The sequence below is a fragment of the Castor canadensis genome, chromosome 14 (assembly GCF_047511655.1).
Source record: "Castor canadensis chromosome 14, mCasCan1.hap1v2, whole genome shotgun sequence".
In the NCBI taxonomy this organism is placed as follows: domain Eukaryota; kingdom Metazoa; phylum Chordata; class Mammalia; order Rodentia; family Castoridae; genus Castor; species Castor canadensis.
In genome coordinates this window covers 104,953,854-104,969,354 of record NC_133399.1, presented here as the reverse complement: position 1 = coordinate 104,969,354, position 15,501 = coordinate 104,953,854, and the positions used below count along the sequence as shown (strand labels likewise).

Below are 15,501 nucleotides of genomic sequence, written 5' to 3'. Positions count from 1 at the left end.
ATTTGGCTCCAAATCTGACTTTATCCAAGGCTGTCAAGTCTTCCTACTCCTTTACCACCACCCTCCACCTGAGGATCTCTCACCAACGCCTTTGCCTGGAGCCCAGTCTCCTCCTCCCACTGGATCCAAGCTGTCACCATCTTTCATGTGACAAGTTGCAGATGCCCTGCCAGCTTCCTCACTTCCACCATCGCTCCCACCAGCCAACCCTTTTAAAACCTTAGCCATATTATGTCACTGTCATTCTCCAGATCACACAGAGGCTTTCCATTTTCATCACAGTCAAAGCCCACAGGATTAACCAAGCCCAGCCTATCCTGGCCCCAGTGCAATCCCAGCAAGTCCTCTGTCTATATATCTCCCTGGCTCACTCTGCCCAGCCACACTGGCCCTTGCCCTTCACCAAGAGTTCTAGGCAGACTCTCCCTTGAGGACTTTGCACAGCTCTTCCTTCTGCAGGAAGCACTCCTCCACGGAGAGCCTCCTGGCCAACTCCTTCAAGACCTCCTTTACTTCTTGGCACGGCTTTCCCCTTTCCACAAGAGGTGGACTCTTGTGCCACACCCTATCCCCCCGATTCTCCCTGCACTGTTCTGCTTGCTTCTGCATATTTTAATTATCATCTAGCATACTTTTAACATATGCTATTCCACTTATTGCTGTCTCTTTCCTCCTCTTCCTCCATTAGAAGGTGGCTGATGAAGACCAAGGATTTTTGTCTATTTTGTTCACTACTATGTCCCAAGAGCTGGAGCAATACCAGGCTCCCTCTTCGTAAATACTTGTGGAATGAATGTACCCCACAAAGTCAGTCTGTGAGGTTGCCATGCTCCAGCCCCATCTTCCCGGTTCCACAGCTGCTCTTAGTCCACGCCTTCTCACTCCTCACCAAGCAGTCATTTTTCTACCAGACTCCTCCCACCTGTAGGAAATTCTTCACACTCCTGCAAAAAAAAAATCTCTTCAAAATGCACATCTAATCATGTCATCTGGCCGAGAACCCTGCAGAAGGGTTTCAGATGATATAGCTCAACCTGCTCCAGAACAGAGGAAGAAAGGCTGCTACATTCTAAAAGGTCTGCAAAGTGTTTCAGTCATGAAGCTTGAGAGGCTGCAGTGGAGCCCAGAGGCACAGCACATGCTAGGTATGCATAACCCTGGTTCCACGTCCAGCACCGCACACCAGCCCCCCACCCCAAAGATGAGGCCATATAAGAAAAAAAAAAGTAAAACAGTGCCACTTGAAATCTTATAAGGAAATAAAAGTTAAAACAGTAGCATGTTCACCACCCTTCATGTCTTCCCTGTGCAAGATGTATAATGAAACTCAGAGACCTCAGCACACCACCCCCCGCCCCGCACCCTCAAGTCTGGCCTCTGCACGCTTCTGCAGCTTCATCTCCTGAAGGTCCTCCCCTTCCTGCTGCCTCTGTCCTCAGCTTTTGTCTGTGAGCCCAGAGAGTCCTCCTGACAAATACCAACTCCACACCTCCATTTATTTTCATCCTTCTGTCTAGTCCAGTCCCTCTCATGACCAAAAAGTCTATGCTTACCTCAGATTCAACCTCAGAAATCACGTCATTTATGTTAGAACCCCACCCTACTTCTGTCCATTCAGTTCACCCAACAAAAATATGTTGGGTTCATCTACATCCCAGCAGAGGAAATTCAAAAGTCAACAAAGAGACACAGTTTCTACCAGGGAGAAGACCAACATGAAACAAGAAACAACTCTAATACTTAGGCCACCTTCCTACAGATCCAGCAGTGTGTTACATACTAGCCGCCCTCACAACCCTCTAAGAAGGGACTCTTCATAGGTCAGGCTAATAGACAAGGAAAACAAGGTCCAGAAATCTCTTCATATAATCTATGCAGCAGGAAAATAGTAGAAACAGGATTTGAACTCTACTTCCAGTCCTGAGTACAGAGTGTCAACAGCTGTGAGAGACATAAACAGAGATACACAGAAAGTAACAAGAGGAGGCATGTCACTTTAAGACTCTACTATCTAACACAGTTTCCATTGGCTATGAGTAGCTACTAATGCTAGTCCAAATGGAGGTGTGTTGTGTTAACAAAATGCCTAGCAGACGCCCAAGACTTAGTATAAAAACACACAAACACTGGTGGAGTGGCTTAAGTGTAGAGCACCTGCCTACCAAGCGTGTGGTCCTGAGTTCAAACCCCAATCCAAAAAAAAAGAAACACATACATACATACATGCACAAAGAATGCAAAAGATGGCATTCATAGTTTTGTACTAATTATATACATTTTTTTTTTGAAACAAGGTCTCACCCTGTAGGCCAGACTTGCTGGAACTCATGATCCTCCTCCTGCCTCAGACTCCCTGGCACTAAAATTACAAGCATGCGCCACCATGCCTGGCCTGATTACATACTGACAATATTCCAAAATGTTGTTAATTTCACACATTTCTTTTTCCTTTTTAAATTGGTTATCAGGAAGGATAACATTGCACACGTGACTTGCATTGTGGCTCCATCCCACTTCCATGGATGGCACTGCTTTGGATGGGGGAAGCCTTTCTGCAGGGCTTTCCGAAAGAGCCTGCCTTACAAATGAGAAGCTATGAGCTCAAACCCTAGTCCCACAAAAAAGTGCAAAGGCATAGTTTGTCTTTTTCAATTTCACTGAGCCTTAGTCGAGTTTTCCAAAGGGTGTGTGATGTCTGATAATATCACTGTAACACCAATGGCTAAGGAAATACGTCTGTGTATTCTTACATTGCTAGAACTTTCTAAAGTAGTAGATCCAGGTCAAACATACATATATTTTCAGATTTTAAGTCCATGCTTAGGGTTTCTGCTCCTCTTCCTAGTTCTTTTCCATCCATCTGCTGTAATCCCTCATTATTCTCCTATAAACAGCTGTTTTGGAATACCAAAGTGTTCCTGAAGCTGAATGGAGACAAAAGTAAGAACTCTGTACACCTTATTGTCATCTTTTGTAGTAATTTTTAAATAGTCTCTAAATTTATTATTATTATTGTATTATTGGCAGTAGTAGGGACTGAACTCGCAGAGCGCTCCACAACTGGGACCATGCTCTAGCCCTCCATTATAAAGTTTTATCTGAGACTTTGTTGTTTAGCATATTTTATTCTGAGGGCTGGTGGAGCGGCTCCAGCAGTAAGAGCGCCTGTCAAGCAAGCCTGAGGCCCTGACTTCACACCCCAGTACCGCCAAAAGAAGAAAAAAGAAGAGAATATTTTATCCTGAGTTCAAACCCCAGCCAAAAAAACAAAACCAATTGAGCATCTGCCTAGACACTTCACAACGCATCTATCTTATTTATAGCATTTTTTATATTTAAAGGTGGGCTGCAGCTCCTGCTTTAGCACACACAAAGGCTCTGGGCCTGGGTTCCACCCCCAGCACGACAAACAGAAAAAACAAGAGAAAGAAAAAAGAAAAAGGGTTTCAGCTTTAGAAAAAGAGGTTGGGAGACTCCATTTCTAACCACAGCTGTATTCTCTACACCTAAAGATGACGAAGATGAAATTGACACATCAGAAGGTAACTTTGGCCATTTTCCATTTTAAAATGTTATTTATATTAACTTGGGTCAATTAACTTATTATCAGGCTTATTGTTGTTCCAATGAGCTTATTATTGTTATTGGGTTTATTATTTTAATGAATTAGTAACATTTTAATTGCCAGCTTTAATTTCCAATATGACAAATATGGAGAGATATAATACATACGAACTCTTCTCTGGGGTCCTCAATCATGTTTAAAAATATCAGTGCTTCCTGGGAGCGGAGCCCTGAGAGCAGTGATGGAGCAGGGGCTGAGTGAGGCTGGGACTGGGGGAGAACCCAGCATGTGACATCCTGGAAGTCAGAAGAGCAGTTCAAGATGGGGTGTCACGGGATAAAGAGGCCCCTGTACACTGGCCTAGGTCTTTTTCTTCTTCACATAGGTGAGAATGGTTGGCTCCAGTTTCACCAGCACCAAACTCAACTAATTGTTTTACAATTGCACATCTAATTGTTTTACATAGAACCCAAATAAGCCCATTTTAAGCCATTTTGAGCCTTCCTGCTTTGCATACTCTAAAAAAGTGCACCCAGCCTCTGCTAGCCCGAGAGAAGTACAAAGGACCCAGAGCTTCTGCCCTCCGGAACTCTTAGACCAGAAATTCCCCACGTGCTGCTAAGTGGCCTCACTTGGACACATACTCACCCCACGCCATGTGATGTCCCCATTCCCCCAGAGGTCCCTTGCCCCTTCCCCTCTGGATGGGTGGAGACCACCCTTGTGTCTGGAAGTCCACCAGCTGTGAAGGACTTTCCCTCTCAGACAACTTAGCACAGTGCCATCTGTGTGCTACTGCCATCTCATGGTCACATGTCCTCCTTGCCCAGTTCTAATCGTCCTCAACCCAGGCAGACAGCCTGACCTAGCCTGCTGGTTATCAGCTAAGATAATGGCAGGAGGGAGCCCTTGAATTCATTTCGACCTTGACAAGCTTTGGTAAAGATGGACGAAGAGTTGAGTGTGATATCCAAAATGTGCACACACTCTTATGCCACCAGAAAAAAGACAAATATCCCCACAGAAAAATAGACACAGATTATAAACAGGCAGTTTCCAAAAGGAAGGCTGCAAACAACCAGTAACCAGATGAAGAGGTGTTCTAGTCTCTAGCACTGGGGAAAAGGCAAATGAAAATCCTGAGAGATCGTTTCTAACCTGTGCTGCTGGCAAGTGTTTAAGGTGATATGCACTGGTGAACTTATGGGGAAACAGGTAGGCCCCTCTACAGCTGTGAGAGCACAAAACAGACAGTCCTTCTCTGGGGTAACCTGATGACACCTAGAATAAAGTTATGACTTGGGAGTTTTCTCTCTCTCTTTTTTTTTTTTTTTGGTGGTACTGGGGTTTGAACTCAGGGCCTCACCCTCGATAGGTAGGTAGACCCTCTACCACTTGAGGCACTCCACCAGCTCAGAAGTGCTCTCGTCAACATCTACCCTTGAGAAATGCACACATGCACCAACAAGAATGTGTGAGGTTCCAGAAGCATTGCTCATCATAAAGAAAAGCTGGGGATGGCAGGAAAATGGCTATTTACTCTGTGACGCTCTCATAGCGGTGAGTCAGAACTCACACTCTGCAGGCAAAAGCCTGACTTGTGCCATCACTCCATGACGTACTGAGCACATAGCCTTCAACAAGATCCCTCATGTCTGTGTGCCTCGGTTTCCTCATGAAAATGAAGTGACCAATTCCTATTTTCCAGGATCATGGAAAGACCTGAAAAAAGTAACCAGATGAAAAACAGTGACAACAGGGCTTGGGACACGGTTGGGCTCAAAAAAATTTAGCTGTTATCATTAGCATCAGCAGTTAAAAGATGCAATTTTATATGAACTACTATAATTTAGATGTGCTAAGTAGGCTTCAGAAACATGAGAAGAGGAAAGGGACACATTTTCTGATCCAGATTGGTATCGCTTATGCGAAACACACAGAAATAGACATATATATGGAAATATAGCCAGCTGTCCACATCTGCAGATTCCTCACCAAGGATTCAACCAACCACAGACAGAAAATACTCAGAAAAATAATGTCACCTTGTTGCTGACACATACCAGGTAGATGGCAGAGAGTGTACTGAACGTGTAGATATTGTTTCTTCTCATTCTACATTATATATACACTATAACTCTATTTATGTGGCATTTACATTGTATTAGATATCTTGTGTGGCAGGGTGCACACAGGTGATATGCAAATCCCACACCATTTTACATAAGCGACCTGGCTGGCTGATATGAAGGATGGCTTTCTATAGGAAAGAGGAGAGGATACAGAGGAATGGACAAAACAGGGGAGGGCCCAGGATGGGGACAGGAGTCAAAGGGCGCCTTGTTTCTGTGTTTCCAAATCCATGCCTATGTCACGCACATAAAGTCACTTCCTACGGCAGCGAGTGGGAGGTGGAGTAGAGACCACACGCAGAGATCAGTCCTTAGAAAAGCTGGCTTTTAGGGGTGCCAAGAAGGAGCAGGGTTTTGTGAGTTTTGCTGTCGCTGTTTAATGAATCTGTGGAAGCATGTGTGCTTGCTGGTAGAAATGACCCTGCAGAAAGTGACAGTGAGCTGGACAGCTCCAGGAGACTGGAAGTGATGGCACTCAGGGCATATGTGAACAGAATGGCCACAAGAAGAGGGACCTGTCTTTGCTGTGAGGAGCAAGAAAGGGGGAAGGGAGAACCCTGAGGCTGGAGATGGTGTGGAGAAGGAGGCAGGAGGGCACCTCTTGCTGCCCCTGTTGCCTCCAGGAGTGAAGCAGAGTCACCTATGAAGAGAAGGAAGGTGGAAAGAACGTGCAAGACTTGAGGGGGGAAAAGAAAAGTATTTTAGCCTGGTGTGGTGCTACACAGTTGTAATCTCAGCACTCAAGAGGCTGAGACAGGAAAATCATTAGTTGAGACCAGCCCGTGCTTCACAGTGAGTTTTTTTCTGGTATTTTTATTCTCAGTACTGGGAATTGAACTCAGGGCCTCGTGTTTGCTAGGCAAGTGCTCTACCTCTTGAGCCACTTTCACTTTGAAGTGAAAGGAAAGAAGGAAGGGAGGAAGAAGGAAGGGAGGAAGGGAGGGAGGGAGAGAAGGAAAAGAAATAGAGCATTTCTCTTTATACTGGAGAGGATATATGTAAGTCTGTAGTCCATTGCTATAACAAAGCACCTGAGTCAGGATAACGTACAAAAGAAAGAGGTTTATTTGGCTCACAGTTTTGGAGGCTGAAAGTCCAGGGTTGTTCAGACTCTGGTAAAGGCCTCATGGTGAAGCTATCATAGTAGTAGCAAGTGTGAAAGGAAAACACATGACAAGACAGGAAGCCAGAGCAAGGACTAGGGTCAATCTTGCTCTTTTATAACAACTCATTCTCAAGTGAATTAACTGGGACCCCATGAGAACTTCCTTAATCCCTTCCAAGGGCATATCCCCAATGACCTAACCACCTCCCGCTAAGCCCCACCTCTTAAGGTTCCACCACCTCAGCGCCACCACATGGGGACCAAGCTTCCAGCGATGAACCCTGAGGGACACACATGCAAACACACCCAAACCATACCAGGGTTGAATTCCATGCAGCCATAATTTTAAAGAAAATAAACCCTTCCCAGTTCAGCACCCCACAGCAAAGCTACCATATTGCTACCATGGCCTCATCAATGGTGCGCTAAGCATTTGTGCACACATCCACCTCCTCCTCACACGGTGCGCTCAGCTAAGGCCTCTGAGCCCCTGCGCAGGAAAGCATTTCACACACAGTGCTCCACTCAGCCTGCACGCCAGCCCTCTGAGGTCACTATGTTCATACCCACTTTTCAACTGAGGAAAAGAGGACTTCCCAAGAGGCCACCATCTGCTATAACAACAGTGACAACAAAAAGCTTGCCAGCACTTGTGAAATTCATCCCAATCTTTAAATTTCATGAATTAAGTTTGAGCTCAGTGCTGGTAGCTAACACCTGTCATCCTAGCTACTTGGGAGAATGAGATTGGGAGGATCGTGGCTCCAGGCCAGCCCATGCAAATAGTTCACAAGACCCCCATTTCCAAAATAATCATAGCTAAATGGACTGGAGGTATGGCTCAAGTGGTAGAGCGCCTGCTTTGCAAGCTCGAAGCCTGAATTCAAACCCCAGTCCCTCCAAAAAAGAAAAGAATTAAGTTTGAAACAATACATTGGCCTGGACTTGTTTTTCTACAGAAATACATTTTCTTACCTAACAAACTGGCCAGAAGGAAGGAAAAAGAAACAACTGGACATAATGTCAAATTTTAAAGTATCCTAAAAAAATGATCCTGTGACCTACTGGGTCTGAGTTTCTAGAATGTCTCCACATTGCTCTATGTGGTTCCAAGTCTGGATTATTCCATACACAGCTTCATTCCTGTGTGTTCCATGGATATGAACAAAAACACCACAGGCCAATTAAAGGTTATTACAAGAAATGACATTAGAAAGATGTCCTTTGCTGGTGCTCAGCTGTTCATCTACACCGGCTGAGATCACACAGCCGTGCCCACGCTAACAGGTACCGAGCAAGCTCAAGCCTTCGAGGGCCAGGGGCTCCTTCTGGAAACCCTGCTTGGGTCGTTGTCTCACTGAAGCTGAGGGAAGTTACTGAGCACACATGTCCATGAGAGGTTTGGGGTTTTTTGAAGTTGTTTGGGTTTTTGGTGGGAGTGGGGTTTGAACTCAGGGCTTTGTACTTGCAAAGCAGGTGCTCCACTTCTTCAGTCACACCTCCAGTCCATTTTTTTAGATTATTTTTTCCCCAGCCATCTTCACTACCAGCTTCAGCATAATCATATGCACTGTAAGGAATTTGGTTCACTTGGAAAAAAAAATTAAGTTAAAAAAAATCCAACAGTTTAATGAATGGGTTTTGGCTCCACTGAGTTTAACGACATGGCAATAATTCTGAACTTGGCTTCAGTTTCTATTAAAAGATAATAGATGTAAAAAAGGCAGTTTGACCAGTAGCTCCAGACACAACGCTCCAACTTCCATGGTCATGAAGACCATAGAAATACAAGGTGCCCAGTAGTTCTGTAAAACTTAGGCCAACCACCACTCAGGACCAGACTCTTGCAAGAGCCTTAGGTCTGTGGCTGGTTAGATTTGTCGTTCCTTTCTCTGCTTTTCTGATGCTTGGCGTCCAGCCACAGTCCTGCTGACCTCCCAGGGCCAGCCAGGTCCTAGTCACAGGAGGGCCACTCCCAGGTTGCTGCCTGTCATATGCAGGGTCCACACCCTCACCTGCCTCCCTTGTGGAGCCTTCAACACCCCAGGGTCATATACCAGATAACCGGGGACAGTCTCCATCTCCCAAGGTCTCCCAAAATGTCCTTAAGGCTGCTTGCCCTGCCTCTCTGTTCCTTTGCAGTAACCCCAACAAAGGCTCCCTTGGCCTCCCACTGGGCACTGGTGCGTCCCGAGAGCCCTGTGTGGTGCCCTTTGACTCCTGCCTTGAGGGATGCGTAAGTAGAAAAACTTCCTCCAGATCCTGGGTTCGATCCCCAGCACAAGATAATAAAAATAAAGTGAAGAAATAAAACCTTTACCCACGTAACAATTTTTTCCATGTCAGCATGTCTTATCACACCTGATTAGAGCAAATCCCAGGTACATGTTAAAACAGCTGGTCAGGAAGGAACTGGTGGAGAGGGGAGAGAGGCTGCCTCAGCCAGTCCTGGTCTGGCAGCTGAGGTCAGGCTGCCCAGGCAGTTTTCACACATCAGGACCAAAATGAGAAAAAAAAAGGACAATACATTTAATGTATCAAATATACATATTTATAAAATCTAGAGCTAATGTCCTTTTGTGGTTGGTGCTAAGATGGCCTTCGTTTTACAAGATGAAACTAACTGGTACTTTTTTAAAGTTTTTTTTTTTTTTTTGTCCTGGTGTTTTGAGACAGGGTCTCACTTTGCTGCCCAGGCTGGCCTAAAACTCACAATCTGCCTCATCTCCTGAGTGCTGGGATTATAGGCGTGTACTACCACATCTGGCCCTTTTTTAATGTTCTTATTTGACAACACAAAACATTGCAATGCTTCCATTATTTATCAAATGTCTTTTTAAAATGGGACTGGAGCATGAAAGTCAAAATCTGAAACCACTGCACCAGACAATGGGGACTGGGTAAGGAACTGGTGTGTGAATGACTGGTATGCGTCATTAGAGAGGAACAAAAGCAGTCTTCCCTATGTCTGCAAAGCATGGATTCCAAAGTGGTCCTACCAAATGGAAGGTAAAGTACAAAGGGACAAATGTCAAGCTTATGAAAACTACTGCAGAATAAGGGAGAGAAGATACTGTCCTGAAAATAAATACTTCAGGAGACTGTTTGGTATCATCAATGAAAGGCAAAAACACGAGGCCACAGGAATTTTTTGGCTCCTTTACAATCTTATGGGACCACCTACGTCGATGCAGTCCATTGTTGGTCAAAACGTTATTTGGCATATAAGGGTAGTTGTCAAAAATTGATCTGTCACTCACAGCAACAGGTGGTTGTCCATCCCATCCCCTCCTGTACTGGGGGTTGAACCCAGGGCCTGGCACATGGTGGGTAAGTACTGTACCACTGAGCTGCACATCCAGCCCTGAGCAGGCTGGGTGTTTTCAATATCAGGCAACTCCACTCTTTTTTTTTTCTTTTGGCAGTACTAGGGTTTGAACCCAGGGCCTTGTGCCACGCCCCCAGCCCTTTTGCTTTAGTTATTTTTCTGATAGGGCTTCATGGGGATTTTTGCCCAGGGTCAGGCTCAGATCATGACTTTCCTGTCTTTGCCTCCCACATTGCTGGAATTACAAGGCATAGCCACCACACCTGGCCCCAGACAAAGCCACTCTTGTCTTGGATGGATCAAGACAAAAACAAGACCACTCCAGAGTCATATCGAATAAAGTGTGAAATTGTTCAATTCACAAAACACCACCCTTTCCCTACCCTAACTAGTACAAGTAACCACTGATTTTGTTTTTGTGTTGTTGTTTTTTTGTTTTTGTTTTTTTTTTTTGGTAGCATTGGGATTTGAACTGAAGGCTTTGTGCTTGCTAGGCAGGCCCTCTACCACTTGAGCCACTCCACCAGCCCTGTTTTGTGCTGTGTACTTTTGAGATAGGGTCTCACAAACTATTTGCCCAGGGCTGACTTTGACTCACAATCTTCCTGATTTCTACCTCCTGAATAGCTGGGATTATAGACGTGAGCACCAGTGCCTGACTCACCACTGATTCTTTCACAACAGCTTTAACCTCAGACTAATCTCTCTTCCCATAGATAGATTTACTGAAACACTCAACCATAGAGTCATCCCCACTTTCTGACAGCACCCTAACCAGAAGGAGTCACCTCCTTGAGCCCCCAAATCACTCTCCAACACCCTCTTACAGAGCCACTCCACAGCTCCACGTGGATGTGCTCTCCCTCGCTGCAATAAGTAAGAAACCTAGGAGTTCACCCAGTGTATTCCCGATGGCCAGTGACTGAAGGACACTGGCAATAAGCTCAAGTATGGAGGAGACGATGATTCTCCCATGGTGGGGAGCCTCTCTCTCAAACAACAGTGAACACGGGATGCCTTCACGTGAAACCAGAAATCATGCAGGGGACTGTAGCACTCCGATCGATGGAACCAGGGTAGGAAGGGAAATAACTAATAAAAACACAGGCAAATGCATAAGAGGACTGTGAGCCACAGATAATAAAACCATCCAAAGAGAATCAATGCAGAATGATTAGAACCAAGAATTAGTTCATTACAGTGACCTGTTTCTAATTAATATAAAACTCAAAAGTCTCCCAGAACATAAATTATAAAATATAATGGAAGATTTCCCATTCACAGTGGCAACAAAACATCTGGAAATAAATTTAGCAGAAAATTTCACAGGAATTAAGACATAATATAAACTTAGAAAGACTTAACTTAAAAATAAATTAGCCTTGTAATAATTCAATAGATAAACTTTATAGAATTCTGAAAAAAATTATAGCCATAAAGGAGAGACCCTAGCCCCAAAATAACCAAAGCAAAAAGGCCTGGGGGCATGGCTCAAGTGGTAGAGCACCTGCCTGGCAAGTGTGAGGCCCTGAGTTCAGAACCCGGTACTGCTCAAAAAAATTATACTCAGATTTCTATAACTGATAATATCTTTAGTGTAAAATGCATTTGAACAGTGGGGAAATGAAAAGAAAAGATTTTTAAAAGCTACAGTAGCTAAAGCAGCATTGAGTTCAGTAAGGAAGATCAATAAAACAGTAGAAAGCCAGAAACACATCCAGGTGTACATGAGAGGTTAAGAATACCAAAAGGTAAATGGGAAAATAAAGTATTTAATAATTAGAATTAGAAAAACTGCTATTTAGAAAGTTAACTTATACCTTGATCTTTAAGTTAAAGTTCCCAAATTAAAATGTAAATAAGCTAGGCGCTAGCAGCTCACACCTGTAATCCTAGCTATTTGAGAGGCAGAGATCAGGATGCTCATGGTTCAAAGCCAGCCTGGGCAAATAATTAGAGAGACCCTATCTCGAAAATACCTACACTAAACAAGGCTGGTGGAGCGGCTCAAGTGGTAGAGTGCCTGCTTAGCAAGCACTGAGGTCCTAAGTTCAAACACCAATACCACCACCACCAAAAAAAAAAAAAAATGTCTAAATAAACATGAAATCCAAAAAGACTTTAGGAGAAAAAAAATAGGTAAATATATACACTCGTGGTCAGAATGACAATAAAGGCAAAAATTATGCCCCAAAAGATGAATTGATTCAACAATATAAAATTTAAATTTAGATGTCAAAAAATAAAAGCCATTAAAAGACTAGAGGCAAAGACAAAATGTGTAGCAGGTAACATTAACACGGACAAATTTTAATAGGCAATTTTTACAAATTAATGTTTAAAATATGAACACAGGAAAGTAGGCAAACAGCAGAATACCACTTGCCACCTATAAACTTGGAAAATAGCTCTAAGAACTATGATACCCAGTGATACCAAGAATGCTGAAAAAAGTATTTCCAAGTATTCTTGGTGGAAGTATAAAAATAGAATAATGTAATTCAACAAAACACAATCTGTGGTCATTTCTAGGTAGAAAGATTATCAATGTTATTTTTCTTTTTTTAAATTTGCTGTCAATGTTATTGAAGATACACATGTCCCTTTTGTCATTTGATTCTATCTCCAGAATCAAAATCTCTGTGCATCCAAGCACACAGTCAACATAGTGAAAAAGCAACCTACTGAATGGGAGGAATACATGCAAATCAAATTTGTGATAAGGAGTTTATATATATTTATATATATATGTATATATAAAGAGCCAGGTGCCAGTGACTCATGCCTATAATTCTAGCTCCTTGGGAGGCAGACATCAGGAGGTTCGAGGTTTGAGGCCAGCCCAGGAGAATAGTTCACCAGACCCTATCTTGAAAAAAATCATCACAAAAAAAGGGCTGGTGGAGTGACTCAATTGGTAGGCCCTGAGTTCAACCCCAGTACTGCAAAATAAATAAATAAACAAATAAATAACTCCTGCAACTCAACAATTAGAAAAACAAAAACAAAGAAACAAACAAAACACGCTCAAAAGTGTTAGGCAAAGGACTTGAATAGACATTTCTCCACAGAAGACATACAAATGGCCAAAAAAAGAAACTACTTCCAACACGACTAACCATTATGGAAAGGCCAGTCAAAATGAATGGGAGATCCACCTCCTATCCATTAGGACAGCTACATCCAACAAAGACAAAGCAAAATCTAGCTGAGTACGATGGCACACAGCTATAGTCCCAGCTACTCAGGAGGCTGAGGCAGGGGGATCCCTTGGGCTCAGGAGTCTGGGCCAGCCTCAGCAACACAGTGAGAGCCCATCTCCAAAAAAAGGTGTGGGTGAGGGTGTGAAGAAACAGGAGTCCTATGCACTGCGGGCAGGAATGCAAAATGGTACAGGTGCTGTGGAAAACCAAATGGTGTTCCTCGAAGATTTTAAATGAGTTACCAGATGGTCCAGCAGTCCTACTTGTGGGAAATCTACTCAAAAGCAGGGTCCCACAGAGACCTGCACATCACGCTCACAGTGACGCTCTCAGTGACAGCCAAAAGTGGAAGCAACCCCAGTGTGGGTATGGGCGCATGGATGAATGGGTCATTCTGTTGAACAGAACGTGGTCCAGAGAAACAATGAAATAGCATTCAGCCGTAAAAAAGGAAATTCTATTGCATGCTGTAACATGGAGGAACCCCGAGGACACTAACGCTAAGTGAAATAAGCCAGTCACACACAAATAATGCACTATTCCACTTGTAGGACGCTCCCAAAGCAGTCCCTCCGGGGAGGCAGAAAGCACCTGTGAGTTGCCAAGAGTTGGGAGAAGGGGAGAATGAGGGTCATTCATTGTTGGATGGGTACAAGGTTTCAGAAGAGAATTTATTTATTTATTTATTTATTTATTTATTTATTTTACTTTTTTGGTGGTGGTACTGGGGTTTGAATTCAGGGCCTTGTGCTTGCTAAACTGGTGCTTCACCACTTGAGCCACAACTCCAGCTCTTTCAGCCATGGCTATTTTGGGGATAGGGTCTCTCATTTTTGGCCTTGGTCTTGACCTTAATCTTCCTACACACTTCCGGTGTAGCTGGGATCACAGTTGTGCCCAGCTATTAGTTGAGATGGGGTCTCCCAAACTTTTTGCTCAAGGTGGCCTTGAACCACAATCCTCCCATTTCTGCCTCCTGAGCAGCTAGGATTATAAGCATGAGTCACTACCCTAGCACTGGGTGAAAACTGAAAAGAATTCTGAAGGCTGCACTGCATCATGAATATACAATGCTGAACCGTGCACCTAAACTCATTAAGATAGTAAACTTTGTATATGGTTACCAAATAGAAAACATTTTAAATTGAATTAACTCTCCAAATTCGTTTTTAAATTCTACTTGTTGGTTGCTGCCTTCCTCTCCACCATCCTTGCCACTGCAAAATCACTGGTTAGGGGAAGGAAAATTTCAATTTTATTAGGTATACTTACGTAAAAGCATGTTTCTGTAGATCCATACCTATGCACACACACAATGAGGGAGTGCTCCTTATATAAACAGGATCAGAAGGAGGAAAAGGCTTACTCAGTGCACAAAAACTCTTGAGATTACTAAGATGTTGTAAAAACTACCCTAAATGAATTTCAAAGCCCCCCAAGGGTTTTGTTACATGAATACAATTGTAAGAAATAAGTTCCTGGAAGTCGCCTGCTAGAGTTTAGTTGAGCTCGTAGTTTTTAAGAGCAACCAGGGACAATGCAACAACAGAAGCTTGAGCAACAAAACGTACATGAATTGGATTTCATCAAAATTAAGAACTTTGATGCTTCAAAGGACACTATCAAGAAAGTGAAAAGGTAATCCACAGAATGGGTGAAAATATTAAAAACCATATATCTGATAAAGGTGTACTGTCCAGATTACGTAAAGAATCTATACAAGATGGGCCCCAGTGGCTCACGCCTGTAATCCCAGCTACTCAGGAGGCTTTGAGATCAGGAGGACCGAGGTCTGAAGCCAGCCTGGGCAAACAGTTTGCGAGACCCTATCTTAAAAATACTCAATACAAAAAAGGGCTGGTGGAGTGGCTCAAGTGGTACAGCACCTGCCTAGCAAGATGAAGCCCTGAGATCGAACCCCAGTGCTGCCCCCCTCCAAAAAAAATCCATACAATTTACTGCAACAAAACAAGTTAAGGTTAAAAGTGGACAGACTGAATAACATGTCTCCAAAGAAGATAGATGAATATCCAGCAAGCACACAAAAAGATGCACGACATGGAGGTGCCAATTCAGACCACCAGGAGATACTAATTCATACCTACCCACATGGTTGCAACTCAAAAAGAGGAAAGTACCAAGTGTTGGGGAGAATGTGCAGAAGTTGG

The 15,501-nt window shown here is 43.6% G+C and overlaps 1 protein-coding gene across 1 annotated transcript in view; it reads right to left on the bottom strand.

Moving 5' to 3' along the window:
- The window catches only part of Dpysl2 (dihydropyrimidinase like 2), a 121,014-nt gene that overhangs the window by 93,887 nt on the left and 11,626 nt on the right, over positions 1 to 15,501 (bottom strand). The window lies entirely within an intron of this gene.